The sequence below is a fragment of the Ursus americanus genome, chromosome 35 (assembly GCF_024610735.1).
Source record: "Ursus americanus isolate L20-20 chromosome 35, mUrsAme1.1.p, whole genome shotgun sequence".
In the NCBI taxonomy this organism is placed as follows: domain Eukaryota; kingdom Metazoa; phylum Chordata; class Mammalia; order Carnivora; family Ursidae; genus Ursus; species Ursus americanus.
The window spans coordinates 17,871,895-17,896,913 of record NC_142161.1 but is presented as its reverse complement, the minus strand read 5'-3'; the positions used below and the strand labels follow the sequence as shown (position 1 = coordinate 17,896,913).

Here is a 25,019-nt window from a genome sequence, read left to right as displayed (position 1 = left end):
CTTATTTTATTTTATTTATTTTTAAATTTTGAGTATAGTTGACACACGATGTTACATCAGTTTCAGGTGTACAATATTGTCATTCAATAATTCTATATGTTACGCTAGGCTCACCCCGGTGTAGCTACCGTCTGTCACCATATAATGGTGTTACAGTATCACTGACTATTCCCTATGCTGTACCTTTTATTCCCATGACTAATTCATTCCATAACTGGAAGCCTGTATCTCCCACTCCCTTCACCCATTCTGCGCACCCTCTCCCCCACCTCTCTGGCAACCACCATTTTGTTCTCTGCATTCATAGGTCTGATCCTGCTTTTTGTGTTTATTCATTGGTTTTGTTTTTTAGATTCTACCTAAGTGAAATTGTATGGTATTTGTCTTTGTCTGACTTATTTCACTTATTTCATAATACCCTTTAGGTCCATCCAGGTCAGTCTTTTTTTTTTTTTTTTTTAAGGCCTTCAACTGATTGGATGAGGCCTATCCACATTATGGAGGTTAATGTGCTTCTAGTCTGCTGACTTAAATATTAATCTCATTAAAAACACCTTCACAGAATCATCTAGAATAACATTTGGTGAAAGAGCTGTGCACTATGCCCCAGCCAAGTTGACACATAAAATTAACCATCATGATATCCTATGTATTTTTGTAGCCCTCCTTCAAATCCTTGTTGGCATGAGGTAGGGCATAAAATGTACCTGAAATTAAACATGGTTCTTCTTTTTGGTTATTTCTAAAAGCCTTACCTGGCACAACCTTTAGTTTCCTTAAGCTCCACCCTGTCTTCTTTGGGTTGGCTATTATTTCATCACCCTGGCATCAAAGACCTGTAGCCAGAAGCTGCAAGCCCACCGTCCCTGTCACAGGAAACAGATGCTTCTATTGATGCCTTCCACTGCATATGCCTCTCTATGGAGATTGAAAAAAGCTGAATACCAATTATATAAGTATTAAGTAAACACTTAAACTTCAGCTTTCTAGTTGTCTCATTGAAGATCCTTGGTTCCAATGATCAGGAGCACATTTCTAATTCTTTAAGCAAGAAGAAAGTTTATTAAGGAGTCAAACAAAATTGGGGGCTTGGGTTATTCAAAACTGAAGAGAAATAAATAATAGGTAAAACGCCTGGAAGTGAACCACATACTGTGATTATAAAGGTTTTTACTATCTCACAGTAACTACAGCAGGAAATTCTTCTTTTTGTCTAACCTAAATTCTTGCTGCTGAAATTTAAATAGTCTGTTTCTGTTTGACTAATAGTAGAAAATAAACTTTTCATCCAATGGTAGGAAGCATCTCTGGGTCAGGTGTTTACCACCAAGCTAAGAGGCTGTGGCCAGGAGAGCAGGATCTATAGTAAAAGTATAGCTTTTGGGGGCCGTGTGTGTGTGTGTGTGTGTGTGTGTGTGTGTGTGTGTAAGAGTGGGTGAGGAGAAGGTGGAGGAGAAGTGAAGGGACAAAGAGACATTCAGGTGGGATATTTCTCAGTGAACGGATGCTAGGACTGGGCAGACACAATAAACCTTGTCTATGATGACTTTTTCTCTTATTATTGGTGGTTTTAAGCCACTTAGAATAATAATAAAGAAGAAAGTCCTAATATTAGGGTGTAGAAGTGTTCTTGAAAGAGCTACTAGTCAATCTCCTCACCCTACTTTCTTAAGAAATGTTTTTATTGAAAATTGTACTTACAGACTGTGAGAATAAAGAGTAGCAATATATAACGTAAAACATAAAACTCCCCCATTGCCAATATCAGCCCCCACACCATCACCCCAGTGCCATTGACTAGAGGTTAAATGTTGCTCTATTTGGTAGGTAGCCTTCAGATATTTCCTTTAAATGTATAACTATCCTCATTTGTAAAACATCTGTAGCATATACATAGTACCAATCAGGATCTTTTTAGCTGCAAGTGAGGGAAAACTTAATTCAAGCTAGCTAAATTTATGAGGATAGTTATTACCTTAGTAGCAGGAAGTCTGGGGGCAGGGTGTCTCTAGGCACAGTATGATCAGGGATCTGGGTCAGATTCATGTGGTTTTCTTTCTTTCTTTCATTCTGCCTCCTACATGTGCTGGCTAGTCTTCAGATAGCTTTCCTCTTGGTGACTGGGTGGATCTCAAAGCATCTGATCACATGCCTCGTTGTTCATAGCCAGTAGGAGAGGGAGAAAACTTACTTCAGTCATTGAATCATTTGGATCAACTTAAATCTTGTGCTCATCTCTAGGTCAGTATCAGTTATGGCACACTTCTACAGCCTGATTGGTTTAAGGCCGGATTCCTGACCAATCACTGATGAGGGGGCTTGGGTTACCATGATCAGAATAGACTAATCGGAATCCACCCCTGGAGATGGAATAGGGTCAATTTCTGCTGAGTCACATGATCTCTCTGGGGAAAACATGAATATATGTTGAGATGGAGGCAGGAGAGTCTAGCTGTGGTGTAGACAACAATGCCATTCAAGTGCTTGTCTGTGAGCATATAGTGTGTAAGTTATTCTTTACCCCCACCAGAAGACCATATATTACGTTTGATTTGACTTTTTCAAGTAGGGAATGATTTTGAAATTTTTGAGCTAAGAACTGAAGATTAGAACTTGCAGTTTTACAAGGAATAAGCTCATCAGGATGTGAAGGAGAAGCAGAAATAGGTATTTTCATAAAACCTGACTAGAAACAGTGGAAAAGGATAATATTTTAGGATATTAGCAATTGATACTACCTCCCAGAGGGCAGTGAGGGCCCACAGAGAATATTTGAGGGGAGGGAGGAATTGCTGCTGTTGTGAGGGTGCCTTTGAAGTCTCCTCATGGTCTCTTGCTGCCGCCTGACTGCTTTCAACTAGTCATTCCCTTATCATCCCTGCTCAGCCACCTCCCCGGGTCTTGAAATGGCATTGTATCACATGGTAGATGATAGTTTGATTTCAGCCACATCTTTATGATAGCAAGCCTACTGATAATACTGAAAAAAGTCCATCTAACTTTTCCAAATATTGCTGGCTGTTAGAAACTTGAATTTCTATAATTTATATTAGTGAAATATAATTCATTCCAGATACTTGACTATATTGTCCAGCTCAGCCATTAGCAAACTGGCACACGTGCCAAAGCTGATTGCACTCCAAGATGCAGGTGGTTCAGTGTACCCAGGGTGACACCCGCTTTCTCTTCCGCATCATTCTTCAGCAGTTAGAGTGGAATATAGTGATCCTCGCTAAAGTCTTCTTTGACGGGTCTGACTTGGAGGTAGGTAGATGACAGGGTCATGGAAAGCCAGGGACAGTGTACTAGGTGTCCGGCACCTCATAGGGGCAGTGATTTTTCTGTGAGGGTTGAGGAGTAATGGTCTCAAAGAGGTGTTATGAGTGAGGAGTCTCCTGGACCATTGTCCCCTGTGAGGCATATGGAACAACGAGTAGCCTTTACCTGGCGAGTTGCTAGGGAAGTGGAGTCCTTCCTGGGGAGACAGGAGAAGGAGGCAGGGTTCAGAGAGGCTGTTTGTACGTGACTGCTCAGAGAGAAGCCAGCCTCAGAGGCTGTTTGTACGTGACTGCTCAGAGAGAAGCCAGCCTCAGCTGGGTCTCCGCACACCGGCTGCCAAGGGTGAGGGAACAGGGTTCTCCAGGCAGTCACCAGAAGTCTGGGCTCTTACTAATGCTCCCTGGGCATCAGGTAGACGTGAAAAATACCAGACTGGCAAGTCTGTTGTGAGGGTCAACTATAACTGCGTGCCTGGACATATCCTTTGTTTTGAAGTTGTTGTTTTCCAACCCTGCGTCGTAATGTAAATGCTGATTCCCGAAGTGAAGCTGATCTCATCTATAGGAAAAAAAGATTCTTGGCTTCTGCCTTTTCCCTTCATCACCAGTCTCTGTCATACCTCTGCTTAAAGAAAAGAGGTCAGTGATTTGGCCACCCCATTATTGAACTGTTGCCAACTCTTTTATTTTTTTCCAGGTTCATCATTTATTGTACAAATTGGGTATCACCTGATGAGTTGACATTAGCTTCTCCAGGCATGGGAACTTAACAGATGAGGTACAGGTGAAAATCCGTTTATGTTGCTTTCACAGCACGTGGTTTTTTAGACCTTAACTTGAAGTGTAAGACCATCAAAACAATGCTTCCTTATGTGGCCAGTACACAATTCATTCTACCTGTGAGAGTATGAGTTGAAATATTTTTTGATACTGCTGAAATGGAATTGGGCATCAGTTTCTGGACCTGCCATGATTTCAATCTTGCAAAAGGCACCAATTCCAATGGTTGTTGAACTGTTGCCAACTCTTGGTATATGCAAAGCATTGTGGAGAATTACCAAGGCTCCAATTGCCTTATAAAACCTTAAAATCACTTAGTGATGCTTATCAGCAGCTAATATTAATGGATAATGATGAAAACCACAGAAGTCTTCCCAGAACTGACAGCATAAAATCAATCGAGTCTGAGCCATCTTTTTTTGTTAGAAAATGTCATAAAATTATGGAAGTAATGTAGTGTATTTTCCAACTTTTTTTTTTTTAGACTTTATTTATTTATTTGACAGAGAGAGACAGAGCCAGTGAGAGAGGGAACACAAGCAGGGGGAGTGGGAGAGGAAGAAGCAGGCTTCCCAGCAGAGCAGGGAGCCCGATGAGGGGCTTGATCCCAGGACTCTGGGATCAGGCCCTGGGCCGAAGGCAGACGCTTAACAACTGAGCCGCCCAGGAGCACCCCAATTTTTATCTTGTGAAAAATTTTCTATATTTTTTAGTACTAGATTATCATGCCTACCTGTTCTATAGCAATAACATCTAATGCAATTGGTTGAACTATACCCGAGGAAAAGAAAATATTAGAAAAATTTCAAGAACTTTAACAAAATTTTTTTTATTTTGTTTTGTTTTTAAGATTTTATTTATTTATTCGAAAGAGATAGAGACAGCCAGTGAAAGAGGGAACACAAGCAGGGAGAGTGGGAGAGGAAGAAGCAGGCTCATAGTGGAGGAGCCTGATGTGGGGCTCGATCCCATAATGCTGGGATCACGCCCTGAGCCAAAGGCAGACGCCCAACCGCTGTGCCACCCAGGCGCCCCAAGAACTTTAACAAATTTTTAATTAATTTATTTTTTATTTTTTTAAAAGATTTTATCTATTTGAGAGAGAGAGAGAGAGAGCGCAACCACGCAAGTAAGGGGAAGGGCAGACAGAGAGAGACAAGAGACTCTCCACTGAGTGGGGAGCCCAATACGGGGCTGGATCCCAGGACCCTGAGATCATGACCTGTGCCGAAGTCAGACACTTAACTGATTGAGCCACCCAGGCGCCTCCGATTTTTTTTTAAATTTCATTTTTATTTTTCAATTGAAGTGTAGTTGACATGCATTTAAAACTTTATAAATGTTTTTGTAAGGCATTCATAATATTGCTAAACAGGCTGCAGAGAATATGAGAGATTTTTCTGGATTATGTAGGCACCAACCGTTAATGCTTCAGCTTTGACGACGAAGATGAACACTACGGTCTCAGCAGAGCACGCACAGTGGGCTTCAGATCATTACCCTGGAGGGAGCTGAGAGGAGAAATTTGTGTTACATGTTCACCGTGAACTCAGTAAGCGCTCATGGCCACTTCGGTTTTGGTTTTTAGTTGGAGGCAGGAAGTTTTTGCTGAACATCTTTTGGCTGTTTAGAATCAAACTCCATGTCTGAATACATAGCAGTAAATATTGTATTCTTAGAAGTTTTCTGTTTAGGGGCACCTGGGCGGCTCAGTCGGTTAAGTGTCCGACTCTTGATTTCGGCTCAGGTCATGCTCTTAGGGTCGTGAGATTGAGCTGTTGGGCTCTGTGCTGGGCGTGGAGTCTCTCTCTCTCCTTCTCCCTCTACCCCAATAAGTTTTCTTTTTAAATGTAACAAATATTTACTGAGCACTTATTACATGCAAAGATTGACATTATGGGCTGGAAATATGGATAGGATACAAATCTATCCTTCAAGGAGCTTAGCATTTAGTGGGAGATATACATGCATTTTCAAATTTCAAATTGGATCTCAACAGCATCTGTATATATGTGTATACATAAAATGGTAAAAATATTATTTTTTTAAATAGCTAATACCAGAATTATATTTAAGAGGGCGATGACTTTCCCCAAAGAGGAATTTACTGATCTCCTTCTGGAGGCATATAAGCCTGTATTCTCAGAGCTGAATGAAAGAAGCTAGGGGTCCTCTTGTTCACAGTACAGAGTTCCACTTTTTCCCTCTGTTTTAATTATATTTCAAGGTGGATTTGCCTGGAGTACAGAGCTTCTCCTGTTCAGCCTCTCCAGAGGGAAACCTGTCTGCTGTAAGGAGGAGACCTGGGTCTCTACTCTTGATGCAGAATTTCAATAAAGCCTTCTGTGGTTACCCCTGTGCCATATCCCACCTATGAGGCAGGCTTTGTCCCTCATTCCTAATAATTTCTTGTTCATCTGCTTACCAGCTTCTAAAATTTGTTAACAGTATTTACTGTCATTTCCTTTATCAGGCTCTTTAGTATTTTGGGTTTATTAATGTTACTTCCTTTACTTTTATTTTTTGGGCTTTGGGGAAGAAGCAGTGGTAATCTCTTTTGCACAAAAAATGTGTGCAATTACCTATGCTTAACCCTGTGGTATCTTGGGCATGGCACTGAGACCTGACACCTTTATGGCATTGCTCCCAGACCACTGCATGTGTTGGTCAAAATGGTTCTTGGCATCTCTCATTCATGCTATATATTGACCCAGCTGGAAGTTTACTATTAAATAGCATGTGCCATATTCCAGGCCTGAAGGATACTACATCACTCTATGGGGATCTATGTGACATTATTCTAGCCAAACCCCAGTCCATCTACCTGATGCATAGCAAAGTTAATCACGGAGACATCGGATTTGCAGCAAGGAAGGGGCTTATTTGAGAGGCAGCCAAAGGAGGAGACAGGAGGGCAAGACTCAAATCTTCCTCCCTGAAGGGGGAGAGAAAAGTTTCTTATAATCATAGGGGTTGTGATTCCGTACATATTGATGACAATGTACGGGGAAACTTATGAATAGGAATAGGAAACTTAGGAGGAAAGATGGAGCACGTTCATTGAGCAAACATATATGTAACTTACATCCAATGTTCACTTTGGGGTGGTGACTTAATATCAGAAAGAGTCAAAATTCAGCCCATGATGTCATTGTTTATCTTAGGACAAGGAGAGGGGCATGCTCCAAGAGCTGGTATAAACTGGATGGGGTCTTGGGCTCATTATCTCGAGTACAGGGCCTTGCTTGCTCATAGGCTGAAATCGTATTCGTTGACCTTGAATCCAGGCTTCTGCAGAGACAGCTGGTAGATTTGTTAGTGGGGTCCAAAAAGACACACTAGTTGATTAACAGTTCTCTGAAAACCAAGCCTTACATTTCCTGTTAGTTTCAACCTCCTTAACCCTATGGAACATGGTTTCAATTTCCCCTAGGTGATGTTCATTCTTCAGTCTTGAAAGAATTGGGTTGGTGTCCACTCTTAGTTACTTTTCTCATCTCCTCCGGTAAGGTAGGTTTCAGGTAAAAAGCGGTTTTGCAAATATTAGCTGTAAGCAAAATTCCCTCAATGATTAACATGCCTACCTGCAGGGCTAAGGAGAAGTTCCTAATCTGTAGATCGCAGCAGCAAGGGAAATAGAAGCAATATGGAGTCAGACATGCTAAGCTTTTCCCTCTTACATTATATATGTATCATAGGACCTTCCTACATTTGCTAAATACTCGAATGGTCAAAATAGTACCCTAAGTGGGATATAAGATTTGAATAAGACATGCAATTGGACTTTAAGGAGTCTAGACTTCAGGTACTCTGCTGGGGAAGCTAAGAATACACGTAAGTAACTCTCATACAACAAAGGAAATGCTGAGTGCTCTGTAGTAGGTCCTGAGAAGGTGCTTTGAGAATTCAGGGGAGGAAGAAATTAATTGTGATGGAACAGACATGAATATCAGACATGAGTTGGCATCTGACCTGGAGCAGAAAGATGAAGAAAAAGGGCATTTCAGGTAGAGAGGAAAGTAGCAAAAAAGGATTGGAAGCATGAACAGTTCAGTATTTTATTTACTAAATTCCACTGATGTTAAGATGCATATATTGGAAAATACTCAACTATTTTATATATCATAGGAAAAAACCGACTCCCATTTAATCCATGATATGATTTTTTCTTCATAATTTTTACTTCATACTATTAAGAGAATTCTTTTAGATTTATGTAATGTGGATTTTATCATATTTTATTCTTGTGCATTTGTGAAAAGGAAAATGTAAGCAAAATAATATTCCTAACAGGTTTTTAAATTTATTCCTAACTCTTCTGAATCAGTGTTCCGTGTATAATGGATAATATCCATGTTCTTCTGCACAGTGTTATTTATCCTTGTATGTGTCAGTGCACTCGCTGGTGATGGGGCTGTTCTTAACACAGCGCTCTGCTCTTGTCTTTGGAATTTTATTCCAAGCTACTGGACACCTACTCTGTACAACTTGACTGTACTGGGAGGTATCAAATTGATACCTTGATCTTACCAGAAGGTGTTAACTAAATATTTTTAGATAATGACCGGGACTCGTATCCTTTATTTAAATGGTCCTCATGTAATTTGTTGGCTGAAATGTTGAGGGGTTGCGTGTTGTGTGGTCATGCCACTAAAAATAAGAACTAGGCACAAATGGATAATGGCTGTTGTCTTGTATCTGCAGGCATGACTGGGGAAGGGGGAGGGGCTGAAAATTCCAAGGCTCCCTGCTAAGTGGGCTCCGGGTGATCATCTGGGAGCCATCCAGGAGGCTACCCAGAGTTGCCTCATTTGAACGAAAAATGCTCCTAGTGTTCTTATTGCTTAGGGATTTTTTTTTTCAAGATTTTATTTATTTATTTGTGTGTGTGTGAGAGAGAGAGAGCACAAGCAGAGGGAGCAGCAGGCAGAGGGAGAAGCAGGCTCCCCATTGAGCAAGGCCTGATGCAGGCCTGATGCAGGACTAGACCCTGGGATCATGACCGGAGCCAAAGGCAGACGCTTAACCAACCGAGCCACCCAGGCGCCCCTCACTTAGGAATTTAGAGTAGACTCTTTTTTTTTAATTTTTTTAAAGATTTCATTTATTTATTTGACAGAGAGAGACAGCCAGCGAGAGAGGGAACACAAGCAGGGGGAGTGGGAGAGGAAGAAGCAAACTCCCAGTGGAGGAGCCTGATGTGGGGCTCGATCCCAGAACGCCGGGATCACGCCCTGAGCCGAAGGCAGCTGCTTAACGACCGGGCCACCCAGGCGCTCCGAGAGTAGGCTCCTCTTATCTGTGGTTTGGCTTTCCACGGTTTCAGTTACTCTCGGTCAGCCATGGCCTGGAAGCGGATGATTCTCCATATGTCAGAACGTCAGTAGTAGCCTAAGGCTACATCGTAATGCCAGTGCATTCACCTCACTTCCTCTCGTCACATAGAAATTTTATCATCTCACGTCGTCACAAGATGAAGAAGGGTGAGTATAGTACAATAAGATACTTAGGGAGAGACCACATTCATGTAACTACTATTACAGAATATTGTTATAATTGTTCTATTTTATTATTATTAATCTCTTACTGTGTCTAATTTATAAATTAAACTTTATTATAGGCATGTAGGTATAGAAAAAAAAACAGTACAGATCTTCCTTGACTTATGATGGGGTTACGTCTCGATAAACTCATCTTAAGTTGAAAATATCTTAATTGAAAGTGCATTTAAGACCACCTAACCTACAGAACATCATAGCTCAGCCTCGCCTACCTTAAATGTGCTCAGAACTCTTACATTTAGCATACAATTGGGCAAAATCATCTAACACAAAGTCTATTTTATAATTAAGTGTTGAATATTTCATGTAATATATTGAATACTGTGCTTGAAAGGGAAAACCAGAATGGTTGTTAAGTGTATCGGTTGTTAGCTCTCGAATTGTGTGACCGACCGGGAGCCGCAGCTGCTCCCGCCCGGCATCATGAGGAAGTATCATACTGCGTGTTTCTACTAAATGTGTATCTTTTTGCACCATCTTAAAGTAAAAAAGAAATAATAATAATAATTGTTAAGTCAAACTATTGTAAGTCAGGGACTATCTATTTATATAGGGTTCCCTGCTATCCGTAGTTTCAGACATTCAGCTAGGGTCTTGGAACGTATCCCCTGCAGATGACGGGGGCCACTGTGGGTCTTAGGAGCCTGTGTCAGGGACATGGTCAAAAAGCAAATATTGGAGGGGCGCCTGGGTGGTACAGCGGTTAAAGCGTCTGCCTTCGGCTCAGGGCGTGATCCCAACCGTTATGGGATCGAGCCCCACCTCAGGCTCCTCTGCTATGAGCCTGCTTCTTCCTCTCCCACTCCCCCTGCTTGTGTTCCCTCTCTCTCTGGCTGTCTCTATCTCTGTCGAATAAATAAATAAAATCTTTAAAAAAAAAAGCAAATATTGGAACAAGCGATGCTTGTAGTGTTCTTATTCACTTAGGAAATTACAAGGGTTTTAGAAGCTCTGTGCCGGAAACCGAGCAGAGACCATTATATATTTTTTCTATTATTTCACAATACTTTTCCGTGTAGAATTAAGAATTATTTTATTTTTTTAAATTAAAAAAATATTTAAGTAATCTCTACACCCAACGGGGGACTTGATCTCATGACCTCAAGATTTAAGAGTCACATGCTCTTCTGACTGAGCCAGCCAGGTGCCCTGAATTAAGATTTACTCATTTTTGTTTTATTGAGTGCTGAACAAACTTATTACTCATTGTTTTTTATTTATAGGTGCAAAACATTCTTTTTCTAAATTAATTATAAAATTAAGACCCAAAATAAGCTCAGCTGACTTTTTGCACCATGTACTTTGGAAGACTGTATCTGTTTCATTTTGTGGAAACGTTCCTCATAATGATTTTCGTATAGATTGAGGCACCAAATAAAATGGGAGTCTCTCTTTTTTGTACACTGTAAGTTGTAATCAGTTGTGCCACGAGTAGTTTCAACAACTAAATAGCAGGTTTCTCTGAGTCTTTACTTGGGCAGAGCATCAGCTTGACCTTGGAGTTAAGAGCAAGGACCATGGAGCCAAGTGGCCTGGGCCAAATCCTGGGTCTGGCTGCTGTGTGGCTTTGGATAAATCACTGAACGTCTCTGGGTCTCAGTTGCATTCTCTGTAAAGTGAGGATCATAATAAAAGTAGTTCTTTTGCATGATTGTTGTGAAAATTAAGTGAACACACACACACACACACACACACACTCTCATTAAAATTCATTAAGTGCGGTCAATCAACCAACCAGTCATGCTTAGAATAGTACCAGGAGCAGAGTAGGCATTATTTAAGTATTTGTGGTTAGTTTCTTTCTTTCTTTCTTTTTTTTTTTTTTAAGATTTTATTTGTCAGAGAGAGAGAGAGAGAGAGAGAGAGAGAGAGCACAAGCAGGGGGAGCTGCAGGGAGAGGGAGAAGCAGGCTCCCTGCTAAGTGGGACTTGATCCCAGTTCCCCAGGATCATGACCTGACCCAAAGGCAGATGCTTAACTGACTGAGCCACCCAGGCATCCCATTTGTGGTTATTTTCTGATCTCCTTCCAAGTGACTTCTACCAGGTTGTGCTCCCAGCCTGCAGATCATAAGCTCCTGTGGAATGAAATGTCTTTTAGGCATGTTCTTTTTCATTCCCTTCACACGAACTTATAGCTGTTATGACCATGTGTTCTGTACATGGGGATAGTTTTATATTATAACCACTCTTTCCTATACCCTTTGTGGAGAATGCAGCCGAGAAGGTAGCTGGTTTTATTTTGATAGCTTTCTGTAACAGAATATTATGGTTAACAATGTAGCTCACAGTTGTTTTGGGGGATGGTTTGACATTTGTAAAGTGAGGTACGGGATTATCACGTAGGAGCCCACATAGTGTCTTTGTCAGAATTTGCCAAGCAAAATTCTAGACAACTGGCATAGATCCAGAAGGATAGAGAATCATCCTGGGCAGCCTTCCCACCTTCCTTAATTTTAGCACAAGAGGTTATTTACATCCAGACTCTATAGAACTCTGTGTGGATCTGTGGGTAAAAATACTAAAAGGAAAAAAATATGGAGGCATTCCATTAGAAATGCAGAGTCTAAATTGTGCTATCTCCTTGATTTAGTAAGTCTGTCCCTTTTACTTAGTGATTATATAATAAAAATTCGTAAAAATATTTAAAATTTCTGGGCAAACTTATCAAAACACACATTTCATAAGTTCTTTGTTGAAACAGAAAGCACAGCGGTGTTTGCCAGAGCCTGGGGGGAGGGTGTTGTAGGTCGTAACTGCTGAGTGGGTACAGGGTTTTGTTCTGGGGTGAGGGAGATGTTTTGAAACTAGGTAGAGCCGGTGGTTACACACGTTGTGAATGTACTAAAATGTCTCTGAATTGTTCATTATAAAATGGTTAATTGTATGATGTGTGAATTTTACCTTCATAAAAAGTAAGCAAAAAAAGAAAGAAAAAGCCCAAATCCAAAACAAACATACAAAAAACTTCCAAGTTCCAACTTCCCCAAGCTATGGCCTCACAAAGCAGTAGGCTATTTGCTTACGGAACAAAGCAACACAAAACACAAACCAGAAGGATAACCTTGTTCTTTAAGCTTTAAAATTATGAGGCATGTTTGTTACTTTTTAGGAGTGTGATACATTGTTACCTGTGACACTTCATGACTGCAGGTTTTCACTGACTTAAGGGAGTGTCAGCAATCCTATCTTCTTATGTTATCGTCTAGTTCTCACACACCAGTATGTTGTTTGAACTCTATAAAGGATATTTTTATCTTTAGAAGGATAGATTTCATTGTACTACTATGTTCTCTCCAGCTTGGTTCGGTACATGGGCTTTAATAACTTTCACTATTCATATTCTTTGGTTTGTTATTGCTTCTCTCCTCTGTCATGTTACGAGTATGTGTTTGTTTAATATGAAAAATGCATCAATGGCATTTATCCTTTTGGTGTGATGACTGAACAAGGACTTTTCCTGTAGCAATAGATAGTTGTGAAGTGAATGTAATATCTAAGCTAAGTTGATGATGGTGATTTATATTGGCTTATATTTAATTTATGGGAAGATATAATAGTTCATACAAAAGATTTTAGCAACTGAATTAAAAAAAAATCTTTTAAAGCCCCATGGCTCAGGATTCCTGGGCCTACCAAGTGGTACTACACAGATGAATGTTTTTCTTGCAACCCAAGGGTCTGTGTTGAATTTGCAATTTCTTGCCTCCCCCCCCCCTTTATTTTCCCAATTCAGCTGAAAGTATTTGAAGTTTCTGGAAGAGCAACAGGTGTTTTAGTAAAGTATTTGGCCTATTGCCACAGTCCATCTGAAAAGGGGACTGTGAACATTTGAGTGTCAGCCTCCTACTTCACTCACATAATCTAGGGTTCAGCTCTGTCACTCCTGGCTTGTGATTCTGACAAGTTACCTAAACCTAATCCTCGGGTACTATGGCTTTAAAACAGTGCTAACAGAAAAGTACCTCAAACACACAGGTGTAGCTCAGATTTCATGCAATGAAGTACTTCATACTTATTTCTAAGTATAAAGTACTTAATACAGTATCTGGTATACAGTTAGTGCTCACATTATTGTAGTTGCTATTGTACCTAAAAAGTAGGCCCGTATTCCAGGCCCACCCTGTTGGCCTTTCCTCGGTTGGTAAGTGATATGGGCATTTTACCCTTGGCTGTGAGACATTTGGCACTCACCTAGAGGTCTTTCCCCATTTCCAAATTAAAGAATCTCCAAAGGCGAGGTGTTGTAACTAATTCTTCTTTATAGTATCATCGTTAGCTCAGAGGGACAGTTTATTCTAAATCTGCAACCGAAATGAATGTAGGCAGTAATCACATGCATCAGAAGTTAGTCTTACTCTTGTCTGGGAAGAATGGAAGAGGAGGCTTTAAAACTCTGGTTTCTGCAGTTCTCAGGTTACTTTTTGTTGTTGTCATTTTTCAGCTTTTTAATAGGGGATAGACCTTACAGATGCCATTTTGTGACCTCAAGGAAGAAAGTCATACATCAAGAAAGGCAGAGCAAAAATACAGAAGGACCTAGGTCCTTGGTGACATACCAGCTCTGTAGAGACTCCCACTAGACTCATGGCATGAAGTAAGTCGATCCTTTTCAGATGATTTAGGCATCTTTAGGACTGAATGCAATCTTAACTAAAATTCCTCAGGTGTCTCCTAGTTGCATTTGCTAGGTGCCCGGAAGAGGAACAATGGCTTGATTCCACAGACCGACTCTAATGATGGGTATATTGCAGAGAAGCTTTGGCAGGCTTGTCCTTCAGCCTTCAGCCTGTAGCTGACTGCTGACCCTCTGTACAGACCCTGTGATTGCCTGTTAACGTAGTGGATTTCTAGGCTGAAACTAGCTAATGAAACAGGGATTCAGCTGTAAATTGTACGAGAAAGAAAACAATACACTTTTTTTTTCCCCCACATACACAAAATCTTCTTGTGTATTTAAGCAATCCTTTTTATTGAGGTATTTAGCTTGTCAGTAGAAAGTCCAGCCCTTTGTAGTTAATGACATTAAAATTCAGTGTTCCCTTTTATGGCTTTTTTTTTTTTTAAATGTCAATGAATCTGTTTCATCAGCTTTTCTTTGCATTGCCCAGTATCAGGTCGCCATTTTGCTCCAGAGGCACCATTGGGTTCTATGTGACTTGTGCCCCTGGATTTGTACCGTGGCTTTTTTTGTGGGAAACGATAGCTTTTGCCTTGAAACCACATATGACTTTTCTTGAAGTATTTCTCTTCTTTGCTTATAAGGCAACAGAACTGCCTAATCCAGCTTCTGTTGGTCCCACTTATTCATTATTTTTGGACATGGTCTGTTTTCTGGCAAGGATGCACATTAATCTTAGGCAAGTGAAGCTTTTAGGATCTGGGCATCTTTAACTCTTTAATCATTTAATCAAATGGTTGGGAAGAGTATTGATTACACCTCCTAGCCTGGAGAAAATTAGGACTCCATCATGGTTTTTGGTGGTCTTTCTCTTAGAATTGTCTTCCATGCTGCATTTGCAATGCTTTCATCGTTTGCTCTTCTGTTTCTCAGTCTTAAGGTAGACAGATTTGCTATATATTTTATGAGGATAAAACGAGGCTCCAGTAACTCTGAATTTCTAATTATTGTGAAATATTTTTTTATTACCTCACACGATTTTCTTTTTTCTTCTACAGAGTAATTGCCCTAAGTTGTCAAAACTGCTGATTCTTTATTAGCGTTCCTATTTAACCTTAAATAACATGCATCCTTTCTTGTACTCTGACAGCAAATTATTCCCCTTGTACAAGCTTTGTTCAGCTTGTATTTAGCTCTTCTTTTCCTTGTTCCTGCCTTCTGTTCATCAAGTTAATGTAGAGCTATTGGAAAGAACATAATGAGCTATACTGACTTTCAATTAGAGGCTGTTTAATGTGTTACACCTCTCTATTTTGACAAATTTCTTGCTTGTGCAACATGGAATTATTATTACACAAATGTGTAATATGCAATTCTCATATATTTGAAAAGTTAATTTTTATATTATGCAGGAATCTCAAGGTAGTTCCATTTAGTAACTATTAAGGCTTTTATTGAATGAATCTCTTTTACCTAATAACAAAACTATAATGTTTCCCATTTGTCATTTAAAAAAAAATCTTAGAAACAAATTGATGGCTTTTTGTGTATGTTTTGTATTAAGGACGTTTCAGAGCCGCTGCTGAAGTCCTCATGTTTTCAAGTTTTGTTAATGCTTTAATTTTAATCTTCTTCATGGGGCATCACAGTGGACAGTCTGAGTTCTAGGAGACAATTAACAGTTTACATTTTTTTCACCCATTTTGAGTACTAATGCTTTTTTTGGTGCTGTGGTTATGAAGTTTTGAGCTCAATTTTTCATACAACTCATTAATTCTTATCATTAATAATAGATCTTTTAAAAATAGCACATTTTAATTAGCCAACATATAGTACATCATTAGCTTCAGATGTAGTGTTCAGTAATTCATCAGTTGCATATAACACTCAGTGCTCATCACATCACATGCTCTCCTTAATGCCCATCACCCAATTACCCATTCCCCAAACCTCTCCTCTCCAGCAACTCTGTTTCCTATAGTTAAGAGTCTCTCATGGTTTTTCTCCCTCTCTGATGACTTCCCATTCAGTTTTCCCTCCCTTCCCCTATGGTCCTCTGTGCTGTTTCTTATATTCGCATATGAGTGAAACCATAAAATTGTGTTTCTCTGATTGACTTATTTTGCTCAGCATAATACCCTCCAGTTCCATCCATGTCAACATAAATGGTAAATATTCATCCTTTCTGATGGCTGAGTAATATTCCATTGCATATATATATACACACCACATCTTCTTTATCCATTCACCTGACTATGGACATCTGGACTCTTTCCATAGTTTGGCTATTGTGGACATTACTGCTATAAACTTTGGGGTGCAGGTGACGCTTCGGATCACTACATTTGTATCTTGGGGTAAATCCCTAGTAGCGCTATTGCTGGATCATAGGGTAGTTCTATTTTTAACTTCTTGAGGAACCTCCATACTGTTTTTCAGCTGTACCAGCTTACATTCCCACCAACAGTGTAAGATAACACATTTTTTAATAATAATTTTTTATTATCTTATGTTAGTCACCATACAGTATATCCTTAGTTTTTGATGTAATGTTCCATGGTTCATTATTTGCGTATAACACCCAGTGCACCATGCAATATGTGCCCTCCTTAATACCCGTCACCAGCCTATCCCAGTCAGATAACACATTTTAATTACAAAAGCAGCATACAATTAAAAATGCAAACAAAATGAAGAAAAATAAAATTCATCCTTAATCCTACCGCTCAGAGATAATGGTAAATTTATTGTATTTTCTTTTAATGTAATATAATAGTAATATAAACATTGTACATATATGTTATACATGTATCTTATACATTATACATATATATTATAATTATAAATATGTATCATATATATAAATAATATGCAGATTTTCACAAAGATGAGATCACATTATTTTGTTTTAGATTCTTATTAAGTGATAGTAGACACCTTATCAGCCATTCTTTTTTAAAACTATCACTAAAAATAGGAATTGCAACTATTTCTTTAATAAAAATACATGTTTAATGTAGTATAATGAAGAAATAATGGAAAAATATACACAGACACATTTTGATATAATTTTAGCCTATATCTTTCTTAGCTTTTAAAAGTGAGTGTGTGTGTCTATATAAATGATGTGTATGTTCTTATAGACAATGGCATATTTTAGATTTTGTTTTGTACATGCATTTTCAATAAATTGTATCTACACCTCTTACGTCTATAGACATCTAAATCATAATTTTAAAAAAGATTCTATTTATTTATTTATTTTAGAGAGAGAGTGTGCGGGTGAGCAGGGTGGAGGAGCAGAGTGGGAGGGAGAGGGACGGGAGAGACTCTCAAGCAGGCTCTGTGCTGAGTGAGAGACCTGATCTCACAACCCTGAGATCATGACCTGAGCTGAAACTAAGAGTCTGATGCTTAACTGACTGAGCCACCCAGATGCCCCCTAAAATCATAATTCTTTTTTTTTTTTTTAAAGATTTTATTTATTTATTTGACAGAGATAGAGACAGCCAGCGAGAGAGGGAACACAAGCAGGGGGAGTGGGAGAGGAAGAAGTAGGCTCATAGCGGAGGAGCCTGACGTGGGGCTCGATCCCATAACGCCGGGATCACGCCCTGAGCCGAAGGCAGACGCTTAACCACTGTGCCACCCAGGTGCCCCAAAATCATAATTCTTGACTGGGCAATAACCTCACTGTATAATGTATCATCATTTATTTACCAAATTCTGTGTTAAATAGTAGGTCATTTTAATTATTTTTTTTTGCTATTATTTACTTTGCCTCAGTTGACCTTACTCAGCATACAATTTATTTTTTTTTAAAGGTTTATTTATGGGGCCCCTGGGTGGCTCAGTTGGTTAAGTGTCTGCCTTAGGCTCAGGTCATGATTGCAGGGTCCTAGGATCAAGCCCTGTATCGGGCTCCCTGCTCAGTGGGGAGTCTGCTTCTCTCTCTCCCTCTGCCCCTCCCCCCCCCCGCTTGTGCTCTCTCTTTCTCTCTCTGTCTCAAATAAATAAATTAAAAAAATGAAGATTTATTCGAGAGGGAGAGAATGGGGGGGAGGGGCAGAGGGAAAGAATCTCAAGCAGACTCCCTGCCTAGCTTGGAGCCCTACGAGGGGTGGGGCACTCTTATCTCCCACCAATGAGATCATGACCTGAGCTGAAATCAAGAATCGGATGCTTAACCAACAAGCCACCCAGGTGCCCCTGAACATAGATATTTCGAATCTTGTTCAATTTCTGCAGGGTAGATTGTAAGCCTTTTTTTTTTTTTTTTTAAAGATTTTATTTATTTATTTGACAGAGAGGGAGACAGCCAGCGAGAGAGGAAACACAGGCAGGGGGAGTGGGAGAGAAGAAGCAGGCTCCCAGCGGAGGAGCCTGATGTGGGGCTCGATCCCAGGACTCCGGGATCACGCCCGGAGCCGAAGACAGACGCTTAACGACTGAGCCACCTAGGCGCCCCAGATTGTAAGGCTTTTGATGGAGAGTGCCAAATTATTCTTAGAAAGGCTGTACCAGCTGACACTCTTGCCAGCGGTCACTGAAGCCTGATTCCACACACTACGTGTGCTTATGTTATGTCACTGGATTTTTTTGGGCAGAGTACATTTGACTGGAAGTAATGGCAACCAGAAAGTGCTATGGGTTCAATGTAGCTTAGTTTCAAATCTCGATTCTGTCACTTGCTAGCTGTGTAACACAAGCATGTTTCGAAGTTCTCTGGGCTTCCATTTCCTCATTTGTAAAATACAGAGACTAACAATACCCACCTCATAGGATTATGAGATGAGATGATACATATAAGTGCACTTAGAATTGTCTTTGGCACCTAAAAAGCAGTAAACAAACACTGGCTGTTTTATTACTTACATAGTTAAGATGATGTGGTGATACATTAGTCTGATGTTGTCACCTTGCTGGTTTGTATATTGTCCCCTCTTAATTCAGTTATAGGCCAAGAATTCTTTTTGTTTGATTCTTATCATCTTTACAAAAAAGAATCATATATCTATTTTATTTTCTAAATCTTGTAACAGCCCCAAACAATAAAATTCTGACTTAAGATATGAAGTGTAACAGTGCTGTAAGGACTAATCCTGAATACCTTATCGAATGAGCTCCTTGAGATCAAACGTCTTCAGTAACGCTAGTTAATTCAGGGAGAGAAGGGCAGCTGGAGAGCATATCCTTTGTAACGTTTTCACAGCCATAACAATACTTTATTTGCAGAGCATAACTTTGAACTCTAGGATCTAACCCCATCACTCTAAATACACGGCAGTACATCTTTGAACAACACGAGGTAGTTGAAGAGTGCTGAGAAATAGTCACTGGCTGACTCATCAGGCACAGAAGGTGGTGCAGGTGGGGTGACCATGTTGATGGCAAATGCAAAACTGCGTCTATAGTTGAAAATGTCAAAAAGGAACAAAGAATAGTGTCATCCTTGGATGCAATATTGACAGTACAATATTTGCTTCCACTCTGCAAGAATGCTCTGTTACCAGGAGTGCTGTCTTAGGTGTGGACAAAATGGGATACTTCAGAGAAAAGCAGTCATGAGAACTGAAGTCCTATCAGTCAAGGAAGAGTAGAAGGATCCTGGGGTGTTCAGCTGGGAGAACAGATTTATGGGAGTCACGTTAACAGACTTAAAACAGTTGAGGGATGAGACTTGCCCTGTGTCCTTGGGTGGTAGCTAGACAAATGGACAGAAGTTACAAAGAGTCAGGTTCTCGTGATTCGGGTTCTGTTCACACTATTAACATAAATGGCTGTAAGTATTTGAACAGAGCCATACAAGCTATGGTGTGTGTGTGTGTGTGTGTGTGTGTGTGTGTGTGTGTATGTGCCTGTATTTAATATTTATTCTTCTAAAGAGGTAATCAAGAGTTCTGAGGAATTTGTGGATCGGGTAAATTGTGAGCCTATTTAATTCAAAATCTGTGAACTGATCAGTTTTCTCATTTGAACACAATTTCTTATTTCTCTAAACACACGTATATTAGAGTCTCCCTATTTCCCTCCTCTTTTCCTTTCCTTCCTTTCCTTCCTTCCTTCCTTCCTTCCTTCCTTCCTTCCTTCCTTCTTTCCTTCTTTCCTTCCTTTCCCTCCCTTCCTTCCCTCCTTCCTTCCAACAGCTTTGGGGGCATTGGGAGAGCTGTATTCAATAATGACACTGTGACTGCTGAAACTAATGCAAATGGCCCAATAGAACTCCCTGGGTGGGCCCTGGGGTGGGATGGGGGAATTGATTGTCAATACTTTAAAATTTTTTTTTTGTTTTAAAAGATTTTAGGTATTTGTGAGTGAGAGAGAGAGAGAGAGAGAGCACACAAGCAGGAGAAGAAGCAGGCAGAGGGAGAAGCAAGCTCTCCGCTGAGCAAGGAGCCTGGCATGGGGCTCGATCTTAAGACCCTGGGATTATGACCTGAGCCAAAGGCAGACGCTTAACTGACTGAGCCACCCAGGCATCCTTCAATACTTCTTGAGCACACAAGGCATTGAAAAAAAAAAAAAAAAAACAGAGAAAAAGGACCATTTACCAACATTACTCATTATCAGCATGTCCTAGGGAGACTAAAGAAAGAGTTCAGCCTCTGACTGCATCTATGTGCTTAGGCAAGTCCCACACTTAGCATAATGTCCTCAGAAAGACTATTTAGTGATGAGAAGGATGGGGAGAAAGAGAATGGTCGTGATAATGGCCATGAAAATAGCAAGTGAAGATGGTGGTGTGATGGTGGTTATTTGATAGTCATGACAATAATTGCACGTATTTTGGAAAATTTAAGGAATCAATTTTTATGTATTATGGTAGAACTAGGAAACTTTGCCGAAAGGTATAATTCTGCAACAGATTTTCAGTTTCCTTTCAAGCAGAAATTTCTGATAAAACTCAATCCCAAATTTTACCTGATAGAAATTAGTTTTACCCTCTTTTTTTGGTGAATCATGTACACTTGTCGAAAGGGCTTGGGTGTCAAAATTTGGATAGGGCTCAGAAGTGTTACAGCACTTGGACTGCAAAAGTTCAAATTGAAGGACTCAGAGAGGTAATGGAACCAGAATTCTGATAAAGGGGACACCTCAGTCATCAAACCAAGCAATACCTAGAGCCCCACCCAGTTTCACCATCCAAGGAGTTCATTTGTCCCCAGACTCCAACAGGAGCTCAAGGCTCATTAATTCCATTCTGGATATCTTGGCGCCTGCCCCGAATCATAAGCTCACTGGGGCACCTCTGCTTTTCCTTCAGGTTTGCTCTTCCTTTCCTCCCTCCTGGCTCACCTTTCTGGGGCTGCCTTCTCTTCCAACCCTTTAAACCATGTTCAGAGCCTTTAATGCTAGCCATGGCATTAAATATCTTGGCTGCAATAGAATTTTGTACCTAGAAGTGGAGTGTTGCCGTGAAAACATCTAAAATATGTGACATTGGCTTAAGGTTGGTCAGTGGGCAATGAGAATACTGAGACCGGAGGCTGGAAAATGAAGAGCCACCTAACACATTGGGTCAAACCCTTGGTCAGAGATGCCTGCCCTAAGTTGGAAGGCAGACATGTGTCTAATGAGAGTGTTACTCCATGGGCCGAGGTTGGAAAGGAAAATGTTAGTGCGTGTTGAGAACTACTGAGTGCATTTGTCAAGGCATTACAAGAAAGAAATGAGCTCGGGTGTGCAAGTGGAAAGGAAAGGGCATAGAGAAAGACAAGTTTCTCTAAGACCCTATTTTCAGTTTCTTTAACTAGGCTTCTTTAATTCTCACAAAATTAACTATATTTTACAGATAAGGAAAAAGAGGCCTAGGAAGTAAGTTGTCCAAGATTAGCTAGTGAGCAGAAGAACTTGGTCCCGATACCTTGCTATTTAAGCTCCCTCCCCCATCCTAAAAAAAAAGAAAAAAAGAAAAAAGAAAAAAATTCCATTTTTCTAACAATGTATTCTGGTTAATCCCCAGAATTCATTAAGAACCCTGGCATCTGAATTACAATATTCCTCTCTTCCACTGACTGCTGTCAGTTTGGGTATTTTACAATATTCATCTGGAAAATGCCTCTAACTCCCTTAGAGTTTTCTTAACATTCTTTACGTAATGACCTTTACCTCCACACTCACTTCAGGATCTTACAACAAGGTCTCTTATCAGCCTTTCTCTACCGGCAGAAAACTATTTAACAACCAGCATTCCATTTTGCAAACACAACCACAAAATTTCTTCCCTCCACAAATATCTCATTCCTAATATTTCTGCTCTGATCCTTCCAGTTTTTTTTCCCTTCGGTGTATCATCCCCCATCTGGTGTCTTTGTACCTTTTTTTTCAATCTATCTAGAACCTATGCTATCCAGTGAATAATTTTAATTACTCTCTCACCAGAATTTTCAACTCCCTCGCCCTCTGTTTTTTAACACGTCTGCCTATCAAACTTGCAATTCTGGACCAATATAACCATCTGCCTTCTAAACTCATTCGTTGGAGAAAACTGAACAGTTGTGTCCATTGGGAAACTCCAAATTATGGCTTTCAGTTACACCAGTTGTGAAGCTATGTGTCTCTTGGCTCCAAGTCCACCCTTGTATACTCCGCTCTGAGCAATACAAGTGTCTCTGGCTTGGAGTTGAGACCCTGAAAACTGTATTTTCTCCATTCTGTAATTGATCAGTAATGAACACAATGGAGCTTGGGCGTTTGCAAACCTTTTTGATACTCCAGTTCCTTTTACAGTAATAGAAAATCTCATTATTTCATTCCATCACTTTTGAAAATTATATGATAAAGTTAAATTGTGAAGTTAAAAAAACTTAGATAAGAATATTAAAGGTTGCAGTGTCTTTATTTTTATAAAATTTGGATACAGTTGACATACAATGTTACATTAGTTTCAAGTATACAACCTAGTGATTTGACACGTTTATGCATTATGCTATGTTCACCACAAGTGTAGCTACTATTTGTCTCATTACATCGCTATTATAAGTTGTGACGATAAAAGGCACAGTCTAAAGCTGCAGTATCTTTAATGTGCTCTAAATGTCATACATTTAAGTGTAATGATCTGAAAGTATTTAGATGTATTTAGCAAGAAATATACACTCTATTTATTTGAGGGGGGCAGGTCAGAGGGAGAAGAGTGAGAGAATCTTTTTTTTTCTTTTTTAAAGATTTTATTTATTTATCTGAGAGAGAGAGAGAGAGCAAGCACACAAGCAGGGTGAGGGGCAGAGGGAAAGGGAGAAGCAGACTGTCCACTGGGCAGGGAGCCCAACTCGGGGCTTGATCCCAGGACTCTGGGATCATGAGCTGAGCTGAAGGCAGACACTTAACTTACTGAGCCACCCAGGCACCCCAGAGAGAGAGAATCTTAATCAGATTCCGTGATTTCACGACCCTGAGATCATAACCTGAGCCGAAACTGGGTGGGACGCTTAAATGACTGAGCCACCCAGGTGCCCCTACACTATTTACTTCTAATTGATAGAGTATGGTTCAACAAATAAGTTAAAAATGACATTATTTTGTGTTTGATTTTGGGACAAAAAAGATATTTAAATATAGATTAATTTTTAAAAGTTTGAATGAATCTCAAAACTTTAGAAGAGTTGTAAGAGTAGAACAAATAGAACAAATACCTTCCCAAGAGCAAGCTGCAGCAGAATGCCCTATCACATTGTTTGGAGGCATCTGAAATAGAAGAAATGTGTGTGTGTGTGTGTGTGTGTGTGTGTGTGTGTGTGTGTGTGTGTGTTTAAATATCTGATGTTTGGAGTTCTTGCATTTTGTGCTTTAAGTAAAAAGCAATTGCTTTATTTTGTATCTTTTTTTGTGTTTTGTTTCCATGTGATGAGAGGAAAAGTTTCTGCCTGCCTTTTTGTAAGCCCTTTTCTGTAATGCCTTACAAGTGTGGATGACCTTTTTCCCCCAGTGAATTAGAAAGCCAATTTTAACGTAATTGTCATTCTATTTCATCTTCCTAACTTTACTTTTATAATATTGGAGAGATCCTGAGGTTCTATGTAAGAACTTTTATCAGATGTACGCAATGTTGAATTCTGAAAAAGAGGACTTGGAGGTGAAATTTGAGAATTATTATCACTTTTATGCTCCTCTTTCAAATTGGGTGTCAATGTCTATGTTCCTTAAACTTCCTGAATTTAACCAATATTCCATTATGGGTGTAAATCAAGCAGTGGAGTAATACAAATAAAAGCCCTTTACACCTGTTAGTGAGCCCATGCACCTGGGCAGCTGGCTGTGTTCAGCTGTGTGGGACACTGGCTACGGGGGCGCTCTCTGCATCTTCACTTATTTGAATCATACTCAGAAGTCCCTCAAAATGCTGTTTGAGAGGGGGAAATGTTCATTACTTTCTTGATTAATTGTTTAAAAAAGTCAAAATTGAAACATGACTTTATTGCTTTCTGTAAGCCCCTGAATACCTTTTCAGAGGTATCAGGGATTCCCTTTCATCTTTAGGTTTTCATGAGAAGAGAGTTGTGAAAACTGATTTACATCTGAAAACGTAGCTTAATTTTGATGAAAAAAACACTTTGATTAAAATATTTCAACAAAAACTATTTTAAAAAAGTGATTTCAAATTAGGCTTCACTTTTCCTGTTAGACAGCAAGCCATGTAAGTCAGAAAGAGGGCCAAAATTCTGTGCTGTAGGGACGGCCAAGTTCCGCACCTGTGGGGAGCATGCCTTAGTCTTGGGATTGGGGTGGTGAGCGTCCTGGCTGTTCACAGTAATAGGGTGATTTGATGGTTATCCAATTT

The 25,019-nt window shown here is 39.9% G+C and overlaps 1 long non-coding RNA gene and 1 pseudogene across 8 annotated transcripts in view; one reads left to right on the top strand and one right to left on the bottom strand.

The window, feature by feature from the left end:
- The window catches only part of LOC123793773 (uncharacterized), a 601,572-nt gene that overhangs the window by 49,652 nt on the left and 526,901 nt on the right, over positions 1 to 25,019 (top strand). The gene's annotated exons all lie outside the window — the stretch shown is intronic.
- Positions 4,026 to 4,282, bottom strand: LOC123793756 (ATP synthase F(0) complex subunit k, mitochondrial pseudogene; annotated as a pseudogene).